The following is an 18,247-nucleotide window of genomic DNA, read 5'->3' on the forward strand; positions in this document are numbered from 1 at the left end:
CCTTGTCTGTTACACCAGCATTACTGTCATTATTTTCATCCTCATCATTGGATTCTTCAGCATCACTAAGATCCCTCATATATAAATCGTATGAACTTCTTCGTGATCTTGGAAGTTTAGGAATCAAGAATCTAAAGTTTTTCTCACATATTTCTGCCTTCTCAGCATATTTTTCTTCAGAGATGGCCCCATTTTCCTTCAGCATGAGGAGGAGCACCATATCAGGGGTGACTCTGTGTGCGCTGGCTGACTCTCCGTCGGATTCTGACTCTGTTCTCATGTTTACACTGGAGTCTGTGAAGTAAGAGTCAGAATCTGATACTTCGCTATCATCTTCATCTTCACTCATAGCATTGTCCTGGAATATAAGTTTACAGTTTACAAAATATATTAAAAAAAAATTTACTTGGTTAAAGGCAGGTACTAGGTGACAAATATCCCGTGATACGTGACGACATGCACAGAACAAGTTATGTTCTGTGACGACATGTCAGGCGAGATCGTAGGTACGAGTTTATGAAACTTGGCCTATCATATTTGGCGACATTGCATGACATGACACACAGACACATACAGGCGACATTTGCCAGACATGTCGAATGAAGTCCGGCAATTATTAGCTTAGCACCCCTGCCACAGAATAAATAACAGTACTAGGTACAGAAGATGCACTCTCTAACAAAACGCGTCTATTACGACAGATATGACCGCTAGGTGGCGCAAGCGCGAGCAGGCGTCCATTCCGTAGCGGTGCGGTGCGCGGCAACTCCTATGGCTAGTTGGCTAGACACCTAAATTGGTGTGGGCCGCATGTACTAGTAGCGACGGGACGAAATCGCGGAGTGAGCCACGCCTGCATACAAATGTATAAGCAGGGGTGCCACTGCCACTTAACAGCTGTGCTGACTACCATGATGTGACGTCTTTTGACTATTTCTCTTTTCTGTCTCAGAGCATGTGGCCAGTACACTTAACTAAGTAAGAGACAGGAAGAGCAATGAGATGGGAAGACTTGAAGAGGGGTTCAGACAGGTGGCCAGAGGCTTGTGGAGAATACAGGCTCTGGGCAGAGACGCGTGGAGGAATATGGGAGAGGGCAGCCAGACGAAACTACGGAAAAAGGCTAGCATGCATAGGGCCGTCTTAAACTATGCTGGGGCCCCTGGGCACATAAGAATTTGGGGCCCTTTTGGAAAGTAAAGAAAGCTAATTAAACTAACATTTTTCTACTATGATCTTCTATTTATTATGGGTATATTTGATTAATATACTGTTACTGTCTGTCCTTGGGGGCCCCCTGAGGATGGGGGCCCTGGGCACGGGCCCCGTGTGCCCTTATGGTAAAGACGGTACTGCATGCAGTTGCATAGAATGGCAAAGCTTAGCAATAGACAAAGATGGAAACAGCTGGAGGAGGCTTTTACCCAGAAGGGGTCTACAGGAGAAAAATTAAATTAAATTTGAAATACATATATATAAAATATACCTATCAAATCTTTAACCCTTAAATGCATGATTTTTTTGTATAATTTCCTATTAAATTGAAATAGATGGGTAATGTTGTATAGATTGTGGGGAAAAATAAAGAAAAAAAATCATGTTGTTGTCTGTCCTAGGTCCTAAAAAATATATATTATTTTAAAACGTAAAAAGTAAAAGTGAAAACTCAATGACATCTTACGTTCACGTGATCGTCTCAAGCTGTCTCGAGTTTAACATTTTTTCCCCACCTCAAAAAGTGCACAGCGCCGCTAAAGAAGTTTTCACTTCAATAAATGTCATTTTGGATATTATACCTGCATATTGAGCCAGGGGCCTTCATGCCATCAAAATATATGTTGTAGATCTACATCATTATGTATTTAAGGGTTAAAATTCCGTGTAGAATAACGAAACCTCTAATAAATAAATGAAAAGTAAGGGTAAGTAAGAAATGTTGCTTACTTCTTCAGCTTCATCGTCTACTTCATTTTCTTCTTCGATCGGTTGGCACTCCGGGGCCGGGTACTTGCACATGGTGATGCTCTGACCAGTGTTCCTGGATTTTACAACAAACTACATCACTACATAGTATAAAACAAAGTCGCTTCCCCCTGTCTGTCTGTCTGTATGTATGCTTAGATCTTTAAAACTACACAATGGATTTTGCTGAGGTATTTTTAACAGATAGAAGATATTCAAGAGGAAGGTTTATGTATAATTTGTTAACCCGTGTGAAGCCGGGGTCGCTAGTACAATATAAGATCAAAACTTGCCTTGAGCTCCGCTTGTCTCAAAGAAAATAGCGTTAAAAAGGCATTGCTTTGAACCATTGAAAGAGTGGCAGGACAAGCTGCTGGTTTCCCGCGGTAAACACTTAATCATGGCTTATTTCATATTTTATATACACACATCTTCACACATGGACAAATTCAGAGGAAGGCAAAACAAGTTTATTTACTAATTTTGAAATTAATTTTTTGTATTTATTTATTTGCATAATCATGTACATTACATTACACAGATGTTATTTGCAAAGTAAGAGGCACTGATACCCTGGTAGGGCATAGCAATATCTTACACACTAACATTAAAATTACATACTAAGTTACATAGATGCTGTAATCCAGTAACTATACCTTATTTGTACCTATAAATTTGTCCATTAGTATATATAGCGAAATTATTATCCAGTTAACAACACAATATAAAATATATATACAGATTAATTTTAAATGTCAGAAATAAAGGCTATATTATTATTTATTATATATAGCGAAGTTGAGAGACAAGCAGGAAAAATGGAGTAAGATCGTAACGGATTGGTACCCAAGAGGTTGCACACAGAGACAGAGGAAACCTCGAACAAGATGGGTGGATGAACTCAATCTCACAGCGGGCCCGGAATGGAGAAGAGTGGCCCACGACAGACCCCAATGGAAAGACCTAGAGGCCTTTGCCAAGCGGCACACTGAGCTTAGAGACATACTCTAACTCAGAACAAAAGGGCTTAATAGATAGATAGATATATAGCGAACATGAGAGGCAAAGGTAACTTTTCTATTGATTCAATAATATGTACTTATAACCGTGGACCCAAGCGGCTTCGCACGGGTTACACAAAACCTTAACAAATTATACACCTACACCTTCCTCAAGAATCACTCTATTGACAGGTGAAAACCGCATGAAAATCCGTTCAGTAGTGCATGCGTTCAGTAGTGGTAGGAGTTTATCGCGAACATACATACACACAAACAGACGCGGCGAGGGACTTTATTTTATAAAAAGTATAGTGAGTGATACCACTCTCCTAATACTTATTGAGTTATTGATCTCATGTTAAACGTTATCTACAATTTGCACTGCAACCTAGAAACTAACCAGCTCGGGCTCAAAAGGAAATTGATGGTCTTTATAGATATTGTTTGACTCAAGTTTCTTGGAAATTGGAAAAGTATTATTTTACTTACGATTTCAGTGTTATATCTTAGATATATATAATACCAATAATTGTTGTGGAGCTTTGCTTCACTGTTTAGGAGTGTTTTCAGTGTTTTAGCTTAGCAAATTAGTAAACTTATTTGATAAACTGGCAAACAGGGATCGGATACCGGTATTTTTTGTATGGGAACGGAAACGGTATTTTTTCGTTCTTTGCTAATTACTTCATTTCTAATTGGGCAATCTAATAATACGAAGTCGTAACCTAAAAACACAACTGAGACCTACATTTCGAGTATAAAATAATTCGAAAAATATGGTTATTTCTAAGTTTTTGCAAAAAACCGGTTCCGATCCCTGCTGGCAAATACAAAGCAAGAAAGAAGACAAGAAACGAAATCACGAAATGTCAAAATAACAAAAAGAAACGGAAAGTGGAAGGAAACGGAAAATCGTAATCGGCCGGAGAGGGTAGATAACAAAAATCAATAAGTCATTTCGTAAGTTATTATTTTAGTATGTTTTGCATATGATATCAATTTATAGTGCGACCATGTCTTTGATACAGTAAAATTTATTTAATTGCTGGGTTGCTTGGCGGTTTCTCAATCATGATTTTGTCACGGATTTAGAGTTAATAAACTGGATCGAGTACATTGACCAAAAATTGTGTCCACATGAGAAGTCAAACTAGAGCCCTGCATCTCGTTCTAATTAGGGTGACCATAAGACATCTGTATGTGGGATATTAGGATAACATGAAATATATCAGTAGGGTGTGACATTTTCTAAATAAAGTGAAATTTTAAGTAGTCGGGTTTTTTCTTTCATTTGTAGTCGGCCTCTTTAGCACTCACTCATGGTATGTTCATAAAGGTAGGCTTCCCTTTTGTCCACTTCAGCTTTTTTTAAGTGTAAGCGTCATTGAAGATCTGTTTAGCAAATATGACGTTTTTTTTAAAGTTGGTGCCTTTTTTCTATTGACGGAAATGTGTCCTACCTATAAAGAATCGATTGCATATATATAAACAGTTTGACACACCTTTTCCGTAACAAAATATTATGTATAAATGAGAGTCTGTAATGTTTAAGGAGTTAAGCACGTTGGTTTTTAATTTTGGCAATTGAAGGGATGTTTACAAAAACAACATAACTGACTACACTGGTTGACACCTGAAACGATTAACATGTTCTTAAAAAAAATGACAACCGCTCTAATCAGTTATGTTGTTTTTGTAAACATCCCTTCAATTAGGTATTCTATAACAAATCTTAAATTAAACATGCCGAAATAAAGACATACCTATTAAGTTAAACTTACTTTTACATTACCTACGTTAATAATAAGAATTCTGTGAGACCGATTCACAACGTGCCGACATCATAGTCACCCTAATGAGTTTGACAATGTTGTCTTGTATTTTTATAGTAAAATGTAATAATTGTGGCTTTCTTGTGAAACAATATTCCACAATTAGCAATTATTTCACTCCAACAACCTTTAACATAACATTTCTTCACAATATTTAAGAAATTTCGCATTCACGTGTTTTGAAGAAATGTCATCAAGTTGGGGATACCAATTAATATTTAAAGTTACTACAAATCCTACCATACTAAAATTTAGGTTTTTTTTGCTGTGTATGCGCTTGGTTTAATCAATTAATAATATTGGCATCATAATTATTTACAAATTACTTAAAATATATCAGAACTGTAATCTGAATATAACACTAAAATTGTATAAGAAGGTAATTAAATTCAGTAGTTTAATGATATAATTTCTACCACAATGGTATCTTTTTAACATTGGCAACATGTGCGAGTGAGACACAGGGCTCGGGTTTTTCTATCTCAAGTGGACCGTTTTCTCTAGTCTGGTACGAACAACTTTCTGTCTCAGTGATAAGGTTCAAATTAGTATGGCAAAAAAAGTGACAACTCGCTCCAGTTTAAAAAATATAACTTCATGGTTGCGTTTGACAATTTTGACAGTTAGAAATAAACGCAAATTACCTCATTGGCTTGCTGTTTTTCCATCTGGAAGGTCGTGAAGCTAAACTGCTGGTGAGTTTTTGAATTTGTACCCCAGTTTAGCTGACTATATTGAAAAACAGTTTCTAACGGCTTTTGCCGTTCGAAATAAATATTTAAATTTAGTTGTCCGTTAAACTATCTAGCAAATAAAAATGATCCGGAATAGTGATGTGCAAGTGTTTTCAAAGGCTGCCTGCGCGCACCGTGGCTATGCCAATGAAAATACTAAAATCACATGGTAGAAAACACATCGAGCTGGTAAAGCGTGCACGTGTCACCATTATAATTTAATTTTATTAAGTCTCTTCCGAGTCTTGTTAGTTTAAATCTTTGTGTGTGTATAATAACGGTTGAAATTATATAATACTTAAATGGTGATGTGTGGAGGTATACCCTTTCAAGTGATTTGTGTTTTCGAATACGAATGGATCGGATAGTTAATACGTGTTACGTAGAACCTACGTATTAAGGTAGAAGCTTATAGACGTGTAGGGTTTTTATCTGTCCAAGTATCTATCAGCAATTTATCTTTTTATCCCGTTCCGGGTTAATATAATATTGCAAAATTAATTTTTTGGTAATAAACTTGCTGATAAATAACGTGTACCCGAATAGGAGTCGACGATATTTCCGCTCTAAGGGACACAAGGTAACGAACAAACCTACATCGCAAACATTGCATTTATTTTTGTGGAAAGTGAGTACTTCGGCAGTACATAAACTTAAATCTGACTAGACATAGAGAGAGATTAGCATGGCTCTGCGCAAGAATGACATGCGAATTCGTGAAGTATTTCACTCTGTATCTATCAACTTATATCTCTCCAACTAGATCTTTGATTTATGTAGGTAGGTACCTACTTAAATATATAACTTAGCAGGTACTTACAGCTTTAAAGGTTAAGGAAAAGAACTCTTGCATGTAGGTGCTATATGTGCTTGTGTTATTTTGAATTTGAATAACTTGATTATTAATTCTATACGTAACTACATACAAGAGGGTCAATTCTTAAACCTACTTACCTACCTACATAAATAGTACACTTAAATTAAACGTTTCAAATAAAATCGGAAGCCTGTGACATGGAAGGGCATTAACGATACGGGAATCTTTAGATTGATTCATTGACGAAGACGCATGGTTTGGTTCATATTGTCAAATTATATTAGTTAACTGTAGAGTTAAAGTTTAGTTTTGGCAAATCTGCACGTCACCGTGAATGACACTTTCTAAAAGTGCCTGTTAAAGCCTGCGTAAAGCCTTTCACCTTGTCGAGCAAGGAACCCGCAACTTAGGGAATATTACCCATAAACTCAGGGTATTTGATTTGAATGATACTTATTCTTAAACTTACGTTTGTTATGGTTCCACCTGCTAAGGTGCGCCTAAGAGAATCTTTTATTCGTTCACAAACTAACGTCAAGTTATTTGTGATGAAACCAATATATTATGTACCTATCTAAACCTGCGCAAGGCTGCCATGTTTACACCTGCGTAAGGTGTGCCAAAAGAATCTTTGATTCGTTCACAAACTAACGTCAAGTTATTTGTGATGAAACCAATATATTATGTACCTATCTAAACCTGCGCAAGGCTGCCATGTTTACACCTGCGTAAGGTGTGCCAAAAGAATCTTTGATTCGTTCACAAACTGACGTCAAGTTATTGATGATGATATTATAACCTATGTAAGCCTGCGCAAGGCACGTCAGACATATTCACAGAAATATAAATGATATGGTCATAACACAGGCGTGCGAGTAGACCACAATCACAAAAATATTACAAAGATTAAGTTGTAAATATCTCTTTTTAGAGAAAGTAAAAATGGTTTAAAATAATGTTTTGGGTAAAAATCAGTCGAAATAGGCAAGGCTTCGTTATTAGAGTTTTCATTTTTGTTTACCAATCTATTTCAAGGGTCCCGAACACCCTATTGGCTAAACCCGAAATTGGGCTAATTAACTGTGGTAAAAGTGAAAACTGCTTTCCATTTACATAACATTTCTAAAATTATAATAGGTAAAATAAAAACCTAAGATTCCAGGCCTATCTCGACTCATTTTTATTTTAAAGATGAAAAAATCTTTGCACCCTAATATAAAATTGTGGTCTGGAGACGCTAAGCCTCATAACTTGGGTGGCATAGATAATACTAAGAGATTTAGTCACCTAATTTCGACTATAAGCCCAGGCAGAATATTGATAATTAGAATAAGGAGTGGTCAATCCTCCAAGGTCCATACAATCTGTGGACTCTAATTAAATCAGGCTCGGTAAGCTCACGACACGACAGAGCTTACGATTCCATTCTGAAATAAGCTATGTTTACAATATATATTACCCATGGTGTGAAACAAACAGCCTGCTCAAGGTGTACAAAGGGTCCGTTTAACGGCCCTATATACATCTACAAACCTTTGAAGTCTAGGCCTGCTACAATATGACAGACTAGAAATAAATACATATGATCCCAATGTAAGAGCAGCTCACAGTTGCATAAATTACATTTGGCTGGAGAGCACTTGTCTTTCAGTTAACATGTTTACGAGTACCTACCTATGTACACGACATGACCAAGGTTACCTACCTTTTTACATAATTATTATATCCCTGACTGCCATGGTATATTAGGAAAATTATCATGTGCTGGCGGTGCTGCACAAGCATGTTTGAAATAAAATATACAAAACTGGCCTAACGGGCGTTTATGAATTATGTATTTTACACCCTTGTGTCTGTATTGTGACCCTGGAAGTTTTAAACCACCTGTATCGTAAGTGCTCCTATGCACGGATTAAGTTTATAATAAACTACCCATGCCCTAACCTCAAGGGCAAGTGCTTCTATGCACGGACCAGATACTGTTATCACTTATTTCACTTATCATGACTTGTCATAGTTTGATACTACACGTTTAATAAATTTAAAACCGTGGAATGTACCCACTACAAAAGGTTTTTAAAAATAGTGACTGAATGGTTTGCACGAACGGTTCTAGCACAGTTTCTGGGCGGTCACGTCTAGGGCATGACCCTCTAGTTCTCAATTTATACAAAATTATAGCTTTGTGATACTGTTCGCTTTGCACAATAAAATAGGGGAACAGGAGCACGCCTTGCGAAAAGGCGAAGCTATTTTGAAACGCAAACCTTTCAAAAATAGATTGAAATATATAAATAATTATGTTTTTGGTGTGGAACATGTAATTGTACACCCAAACAAATGCAATCATTTATTATATGTTAGCAAAACTCTGCCAAAGTGTTAGTCTGTCTCTACAGTGTAACCTGAAGGCATAAATGCACATGAATCTCTTGAAACATGGTGGATTAACTAATTTACACCCCGTCTGTGTCTTGCTCCTACCAAATCCACAAGTTGAGGACCTCAACCTATCTAGGCACCCTTCTTGCTCGAGACCTGAAAAAATAATCTCATGCAGTCAAGTGTCGGAAAACCAGGTCCACACTCTTAGCACTACCGTGAATATATCTAAGAAGTCTGTATACTGCCTTCCAGGAGGCGGGATGTTAATAGACTAGCCTATATAGTAGGCCAGAGATATAGTATACAAAAGCACACTGGCCCAAATCCAGTAATATTATATGCACTTCAGAATACAAAATAATTGACTATTCTGCGTATATTTGATATCAAAAAGTTACAATTACCTACCCTTAGGTCATAAGGAGGATAAATATACATAAATATCAAATATATTCGACAAAGTGTTGACCCTAGCATTGGATAAAATAGGTTCCTCTTAAACGGCATCTGCGCTGTTGGCTTTGGGCCCACGGGTGCCCGGCAAAAGGTCGGGGACCCCATGGTTCCGCACAGTTATTGCAAATAATGTAAAATCACAAAATAAACACAAATTTTCATTTTGGTTAAAAACACATATGCGATGAGCTAAGGTTTCGAATTAAGTACCTTATTCTTAATCTGGAAAGAGAAGACTGAATATTCAGAATTAAGCTATGTCTATGAATGGTTTACATAAATTAAGCCACTTTAGCGTTCAGAAACAATCAAGTTTATGTCTACTAGTAGGCACCAGATAAGGTAAACTACTCATACTGCATATATAGACAATAATGAGTACAATTAAGGTCACTTGATGATAGCTAAACATGAATATAAGCAGAATGAGCTGCACCTATACAAATATCATTGATAAAGCTCTGTGGCAATTCTACATTTACCATTTGAACGCCAAGAGCACCAAAAAGCGTCGTAACTAGTGCCCACATGAGTATTATAATATGGCTTAAGCTCTCAAAGTAACCTTCACAATTTTAAGTAAGGTTTGTTTAGGTCCATTAGCTCGCGTTCGCGTTAGTAAAGCGTACAAACGATTAAATGCATTTTATAGCTATAACCAAATAAATAGCTCACACTGGCTCACAGTCATTAAAAGAATTCAGTAAAATCATTAAAAGTATTCCCTATGACATTTTATTAAGTACCTACCCAATATTAACTTTGTGGGTAGTGATAGTGATATAACGAATATTTAAAATATTCGTCTACTTAATCCTGAGGGATTCTGGAAATAAGAAAGGTCTTGTCCTTGTTATATCCTGCAACTGCTTACCTTACTAGATAATTATTATCAAATTTGTCAATAATTGGGAGTTATAAATAAAAACTACTCGAGTACTTTATGATTTTTATCTTTTCATATTTTAATTACATCACTCCATATCACAGATGTTGTATGCTCCCTGAAGAGTAGACTGACTTATCTTCTTTTACATAGTCTCACATACATATAATTAAGTACTATAGCACCCTTGTGGTGACTCACTTATTTTCGTTGAAAATTTATAAGTACCTACATTAAATACGTATATAAAATGGAAAGTTAGTATCATAATATAATGGTATATAAAATTGTATGCTTTACTAAATACCTCTCTCCTCACATGTATTAAATTAGGTATATGTAGTAATTAATTAATTAAACACTCCTAATATAATAATATTACATATACATAATATGTAAGTACATGTATAATCACATTGGCTTGGCGTCTTCCCACCACCAGGCGATAACAAACACGTCTCAATATATTACTTTAGGTTCCGAATATCGGTACAGTTGTTTAATGACAGCGTTTTACACAAAAATAAAACGCTAATTAAATAACTTACCATATTCGGAACCTAAAGTTTTAATCCTGCCTGGTGTAAATATGTATAATTTTGAGACAATGAGGTAATTTGCGTTTATTTCTAACTGTCAAAATTGTCAAACGCAACTGCCTGAAGTGGTGGGGGTGTGGGAGAGAGATGGACGTATATGCTAGAAAAGGACAATACGACTAACTACAGTGTTGCCACTCTCTCAATATATTACTTTAGGTTCCGAATATGGTAAGTTATTTAATTAGCGTTTTATTTTTGTGTAAAACGCTGTCATTTTGACATTTGATTGATTTGACATTTCGTTTCCTGTCTTGCTTCGTATTTGCATGGTATTTGCAGTGTATTTGCATTTTGCAGGTTTATCAAAAAAAAGTTTACTAATTTGCTAAAAAACTTTGTCTAAACAGTGAACTACCTAAGCAATGATAACCAAAGCGCTACCACAAGTATTGGTATTAAATATCTAAGATATAACACTCGGATCGTAAGTAAAATAAATAAATATTATTTTCTCATTTACAATCATGCGTGAATTTCCAATAAATCAAGGCATACAAATTGTTGTACAAATGTACAAACATGCAGGGATTTGGTGAATATTCGTATCGATATTGTACAGTTCTACATTCTAAGAGTTATCAGTACCAGCAGAAAATGTATAAATAATATAATTTCTTAGGAAATGTATGAAAAATTAAAAATAGCCAAGAGTTAGGTCACCGCAGGGGACGAGCAGGTTATCTTGCCACCTCGTGTTAATTTACCTGAACTGGACTTATAAGCAATGTCTTTACAAAGCAATAGGGATGTTTCCTGTACTTAAAATAAATTATTTCAAACCATGCACGAAATAAAGCACCAGATAATTATTAGAAAAACATAGACAGCAGCTATTTTTAAACAGAATTTGTATTTAATAAATCGGATTGAAATATAAAAAGTAGGTGAGTTTACCGTGACATCACTACTTCTTCTTCTTGTTGTGCCATGTCCTCATCGGACGTCGGCGACCATCTCTCGGAACTTATTCCTATCCTGTGCCATTCTGCTCAGGTTGGCAGCGTCATTAATATGAGTCCAGCTTTTAATATTATCCATCCAGGCTAGCTTCCTTCTTCCTCTTCCTCTTTTGCCCTTTATTTTGCCTTCTATTATTTCCCTTAGAATTTGATATTTATTGTTACGGTATACATGTCCAAAATATGAGATTTTTCTTTTCTTTACTGTTTCCAAAAGTTCTAATTTTAATCGTAAATTAATCGTAACGATTTTTATCATGTCATCATCATCATCATCCTGGCGTCAATCCCAGCTGTGCCCCCGCGCGGGGCGCGAGGACCCGGGGTCCGCCTTCCGACTCCTTCGTGTCCACTTTGCCCGATCTTCGGCGTCCCTGGTGGTGAGTCCGTTGGCACGCATGTCCTCCTTAACGACATCAAGCCATCGCTTCCTGGGCCGGCCTTTTCTTCCCGTACCGGGAGGAGGCGGCATGGCCAGGCATTTGTTACCCACGTAACTTGCCGGTCTGCGCGAGACGTGGCCATACCAACGAAGGCGGCACTCTTGCAGTTTGTCAGCGATGTCACGGACGCCAAGACTACCCCGGATGTGGGCGTTTCGGACGCGATCCTTGCGTGAAACTCCGCATATCCACCGCAGCATCTTCATTTCCGTGACACGCAGTTCCTGCTTGTGCCGCTCTAGTAAAGGCCAAGTCTCGCTGCCGTACAGAAGGGCAGGTCTAATGATGGTCTTATAGACCTGTCCCTTCAATTTAATCGGCATTTTGGGGTCACAAATAACCCCAGTCATCTCCCGCCATTTGACCCAGGCAGCGGATATTCGGGCTTTGACGTCGCTGTCGATGTCCCCGGTAGTGCTAAGTACAGATCCTAGGTACTTAACTTGATCCGTGCGCTTGACCATGTCCCCGCCTATGCGGACGGGTAGAGGATCTGTACTATTGCAGGTACTATTGCAAACGATTTTTATCATGTCATTACGTAGTAAGTTCGTTTATAGTTACAAGTGCGCGCGCGTATTTTTGTGTAAACAAATAAGTGTATTATGTGACATTGGTTACGTATTCATTTTTATCTACTGTGTCGTTAGCATTATGATTATGACCGTGACTGTTTTTTAGATTCCATTTTTTACCCCAAAATGTGTTAATTTTACTATCCGGTATCCGGCCGGATATTAGGTAACTATCCGGTATCCGGCCGGATCCTAAATAAAGGCCGGATAGGCCGGATACCGGATAGTAACCGGATATCCGGTGCATCTCTAATAAATTCCATATTAGCAAATCGTTTTGACAGTTCTAAAAAAGATGCTGATTTGGCTAGTAGGAATGTAGCCTATTCTGGGGCATTCCATAACAATGTTGCTTTTACGTAACACCATACTTGACGACCGGTCTGGTCTAGTGGGTAGTGACCCTGCCTGTGAAGCCGATGGTCCTGGGTTCGAATCCCGGTAAGGGCAATTATTTGTGTGATGAGTACAGATATTTGTTCCTGAGTCATGGGTGTTTTCTAAGTATTTATGTACATATTTGTATATTATATATATCATTGTCTGAGTACCCACAACACAAGCCTTCTTGAGCTTACCGTGGGACTTAGTCAATCTGTGTAACAATGTCCTATATTTATAATATATTTCTGATAATGCTTAGATAGTTATTTGGGTCAGGTAGTATTTTCATGATTGGGCTAACAAATTAGCAGTAGATTTACGGATTTGATTGAGCTAGCTGCCGTTCATGGCGAAAGTATTACGTAAGCGACATGCGTGAAATGCTGGATTCACTCACAGTCAAAAGCGTGCCCTTGCGTGCCTTGAGTTTTGATCTTATATTGAATGTAGTTTGTTGAAAATTCCAGGAATTTTTCTGAACGCTGGTTGGAGGCACCATGTGCAAGTACCCGGTCCCCGAACCGATTGAAGATGGAAATGAAGTGGACAATGAAGCTGAAGAAGTAGGTGATAATTCTATTTTTCTTCCTTCTTTTCGTCCTGTTACCCCCTACCAGTGGCGGCGCGTCCATAACAGCCGATTCCCACCGGCTTGCCTGTTTTTGGACGTTTGAGGCTTGAGCAGAGTTGTAAAGGAAATATGTAAGCCAAATTAGCCCCGGCTTGCCTATGGATATGTTTGACGCGCCGCCACTACCCCCTACTGGGGTGTAGGGCTCGAATCCTTTCCTTCCACTTACTCCGGTCCTGGGCACCTTGGGTAACTTCTTCCCTCCCCATCCCCCATACACCCAGCTCTTGCTCCACGGGGCACCAAGTAAATTTAAGATCACCATGTTTTTCGAAAGTTTCACTTGTTCTTCTGTTGTGTTGTGTCCAACCAAGTAAAAATTAATAAACATCTTTTGTAAACTGTAAACATTATATTCCAGGATAACGATGGAAGTGAAGATGAAGATGATAGTGAAGTATCAGATTCTGACTCTTTCTATACAGAGTCCAGCGTAAACATGAGAACAGAGTCAGAATCCGACGGAGAGTCAGCCAGCGCACACAGAGTCACCCCTGATATGGTGCTCCTCCTCATGCTGAAGGAAAACGGGGCCATCTCTGAAGAAAAATATGCTGAGCAGGCAGAAAAATGTGAGAAAAACTTTAGATTCTTAATTCCTAAACTTCCAGGATCACAATCAAATACATTTGAGTATGCCGGGAATCTTAGTGAAGTTGATGGGTCCAATGTTGAGGCTGAAAATAATGACAGTAATGCTGGTGTAACAGACAAGGTGTTAGGAATTAATATAAATGAGGTTCAATGTGATAAAGATATAAGAAAAGATGGGAAAGATATAGAATATATTAAGAAAGCAAATTATTTCAAAAAAGGTGCATGTGATTTGCCTAAGAATGATACAAATGTTTCTCTAGATGGTAAAAGTAATAAGCAATGTTGTGAAGAAAACACTTTATTTGAAGAGAAACAAGGTAATGTAGTTTGTAACCAAATGGAATATAAAGAAGTGGATGAAAAAGATTATTTAGCATGTGAAGATAATCGAAAAGACAAGTATCAAGAACAACAGAAACCAATTCGTGAAAATATATCATCTGAAAAACATCTAGACAGTACAATTAAGGAAACAAGCAATTATTGTAACAAATATATTGTCTCAGAATGTATCAGTACAGAATCTATGAAAAATCATTATGAGAGTCAGAATCAGGTTAAAGAACATGTAGAGAAAATCAATAATAACATAATACCAGTAAAGGATAAAATAATAGAGACAAATAATAAAGCAGATAAAAACCCAATAAACCAAGTTGCCTTAACAAAACCTAGGGAAGAAACCAGAGAGAATAACAATTCCGAAAACGAACAAGGAGAAATTCAATTCAATATCTTGAACGAAAATGAACAACACTTAATGAATGAAAAGGCCAAAGTTGAAGATCGAAATTCTAAAAACGAGAATGAAGAACCTAACAATCTCGAAAAGAATTTAGAATCAGTTGAGGACAAAAGTAAAGAAATAAGTAACAACGCAAGCCAAAGCACAACCAAACAAGACTTAACCATAAAACCAATAGAAAATTCCAGAATTGAAACCGAAAATTCTCAAACTGAATCTAATTTACCTACCGGCAAAATAACTAAAAGTTTCAAGTATATTCTAAAGAAGTTAATAAAGGAAAAGCGCATTCCAAAAAAAGATCAAGAATATCTCATTTCTGATCAATGTGGAGAAGACTATGCGCAACATTTGTGGTCATTCGCGGATTCGTTAGACTGCGATTATGAAAATAATGCAGCCATAGAATTATCTGATGACGAAGATTATGAAGACAGCAATCTTAGAGAGTTCACTTTCTTCCTGAACTTCTATTCGCCATCATCTTACAAGTATATCTTGGAAACTTACAATACTCCGCTACCAGAACTAAAAGTCCTATATTCATGGTATTTAAAGGACGATCATAACCCGGGCCTCTCGGAAAAAGCGTTTAAGATTTTGAAGGAAAAATCTTCAGTGAAAAAACAGACTTGTAGCTTGACGCTTATTGATATATTCTTGAATAGACATGACCAGGTAGATTATGGTAACGGGGAAAACGACGATTTTGTTGACAAAGCTGTATTGGCCTACGTTTTTGTGTTAGTAAGTTTAGACGAAGACTGGAAGATGCCGATAGGTTACATTTTCGCTCGGAACATCCCGGCTGAAACGCAAGCGGAGTACATCAGGATCTGTTTGACACATTGCCACGAGGCCGGAGCAGATGTTGTAGCGCTCACATTGGAGACTCCTACTCCTGCTGAGTTTCTTGGTTGTTCCTTTGATAATATAAGGAATTTAAAGACTACTTTTAAGCACCCGTCGTGTGACCGTGACGTAGCTGTTTGGATCGACCCTTGCTTGGCTCTCAAGAGCGCGCGCCAAACACTAAAAGTCAAAGGTGTTTTGAGAGATGATGAGGGCAAAAACATTCGCTGGAATTTAATAAGAAAGCTAAAGAGATTACCCACAGATGATTTCATCGATCTGGAGGCTAAAGAGTTTTTCGAACTGAAAAATCACATCGCGAAAATCGATCTCACATCGGAGACTTTCAGTAAAAGTCTGATTCCGGCTTTGAAGCTTGCCAATAAATTAATCCCAGATACTTTCACAGATATTGAACCGACGAAGAGATACATTGAGTTTATCAATATGCTGTATAATATACTTAACTCAAGGATCACTACTAGGATGCGTAATATTGGTTTACAATTGCATGCGGCGAAAAAATATCTGATTCGTTTATTTTCTAATGAAGACAATAAGTTATCGCCTTTGGATAGAGAGAATCTCGCCTTGCATGGCAGATACTTTATCAAAGGTGAACCGGCCTGCGGTTTCATTGGATTCCTGATTTGCATCGAGAGTTTCAGGCATTTATACACTAATCTAATTGAAAAGGAGAAGAGAATGACTTGCCTAAATCCTCAGCGACTGTGCAAAGTACATGCGGAAGATTTAGTGACCAATTTAAAAGCATACGACTCTTTAGACGCCGACTCTTTATCCGGAGAACGTTTCCAACGTTTCTATAAGAAATTATTTGAACATCTTGAGGAAAATCCGCAGTTTTCTGACAAAAATGTCCCGTTAGAACACTGGCCATTGCAAAACAGATTTCCTCCGATGGTCACCATCAAGATGACTTCTGGCAAACGGTCCTATGATGACGTGTACTCCGGACAATACAGGCTTAAGAAAATGAGAAAGTCCTCAGAAGAAGAAAGAGCGACTAAATTAGTCCGCGATTACTCCAAAGCGATGGACACAGAAATAGACTTGTCCGTAAGAAAGAACATGGTCGGTTATTTAGCGGGCTGGATCGCGGCTAAATTTGCTAAAGACTTGAAATGCGAAGAGTGTATAGATTTGCTTTGCACTAATAAGAAGCTTTGGTTTCATAAGTTCATAACTTTAAAATGTATCTACGCTTTATGCTTGCCGAGCGAGGAAATTTTCCGTATCTGTTGGGAGTGCGAGCGAGCGCTCCGCTTAAAAGGGTCTCCTCTGCGCCTTAAGGCGTGGGTGCTCCGTCGTCTAGCCCCAAAATTCCCCTGGTCTAAGTCTCCAAAAAAATCTAAACACCGTCCGCTCCATCGTATTCACCTCGCGCGAGCTGTGATCGCGAAATACCTCGCGTTGCGAGTGCCGTCGCCATTTGGTGCCAAAGACAGGGAGAAGATTGTGGAGATGTACCAGCAGTTCACGACCAGGGACCCTGATGAGTCGATGGACAAGTATAGAGTTGAGGAGGTGGAAGACTGGTTAAATCGTAGCAAAGAGAAGGATTTTGAATCAATATTCAATCAATACTAATATCAATACTTGGCAAATACTACCTACTAGTTTTATACTTTGCTATATTGCATCCAGGCTATTAAATAAATAAATAAAACAAGTATTTGACACTATTCATAGGGTTGACAGGTAAAACCTATGCTGGCGCCATCTGTAAAATACTTCGAGTACAAAACTATGGAGTCACTTTTTCTGAAAATGTTATTATGATATTTTGTATGAAATCTTTTATATGGTTATTAATTTAATTCTGTGTTATAGAAGCAGTAAAAATGAATCTTATAATTATATACTAATATTAATTATATTATAATAAAAAATCAAGTCTGTGATTATTGAAGGTTGTACTTAGTATGTAAGTTAATTAAAGTGTTAATTTCTTTATGAATAAAAACGGATTTATATTCATGTATTTTATTACACGACTATATTATAGTCGACGAAAAAAAATCCTAGATCATTCCCCGTGTAAGGCCCTTTACACCGCACTGCGACCTTGTTGCGTCGCACCCATAAGTGATGGTGAAAAACAGATAGCTCTTTCTCGCTCTCACTTATTGATGCGGCTCACCGTGACTGTGGTGTAGTAGTGTGTTAAGGCTTTTAAATATGCTGGAGAGCCAGCATTAAAGTCCCCCATTCACACTCCTACACTGTAGTCCGGCTCGCAGACTGCGGAGTACTTGGAGGATACAACTAAACGGAGTAGCCATTAACAGGCTTTCCCCTATGTCGAAAATAGGCGGCCAACGGTCATACACAATGTATGGACTGACGTTTATCTGACATGGCT

At 37.7% G+C, this 18,247-nt stretch overlaps 1 non-coding gene across 1 annotated transcript; it reads left to right on the forward strand.

Moving 5' to 3' along the window:
• The first annotated feature begins 6,161 nt into the window (after window positions 1–6,161).
• LOC134658265 (U6 spliceosomal RNA) lies at window positions 6,162–6,265 on the forward strand. The gene has a single exon (XR_010097688.1). It is a non-coding gene; the product is annotated as a U6 spliceosomal RNA (small nuclear RNA).
• Window positions 6,266–18,247: the final 11,982 nt, after the last annotated feature.

This window comes from Cydia amplana, chromosome 21 (assembly GCF_948474715.1).
Source record: "Cydia amplana chromosome 21, ilCydAmpl1.1, whole genome shotgun sequence".
In the NCBI taxonomy this organism is placed as follows: domain Eukaryota; kingdom Metazoa; phylum Arthropoda; class Insecta; order Lepidoptera; family Tortricidae; genus Cydia; species Cydia amplana.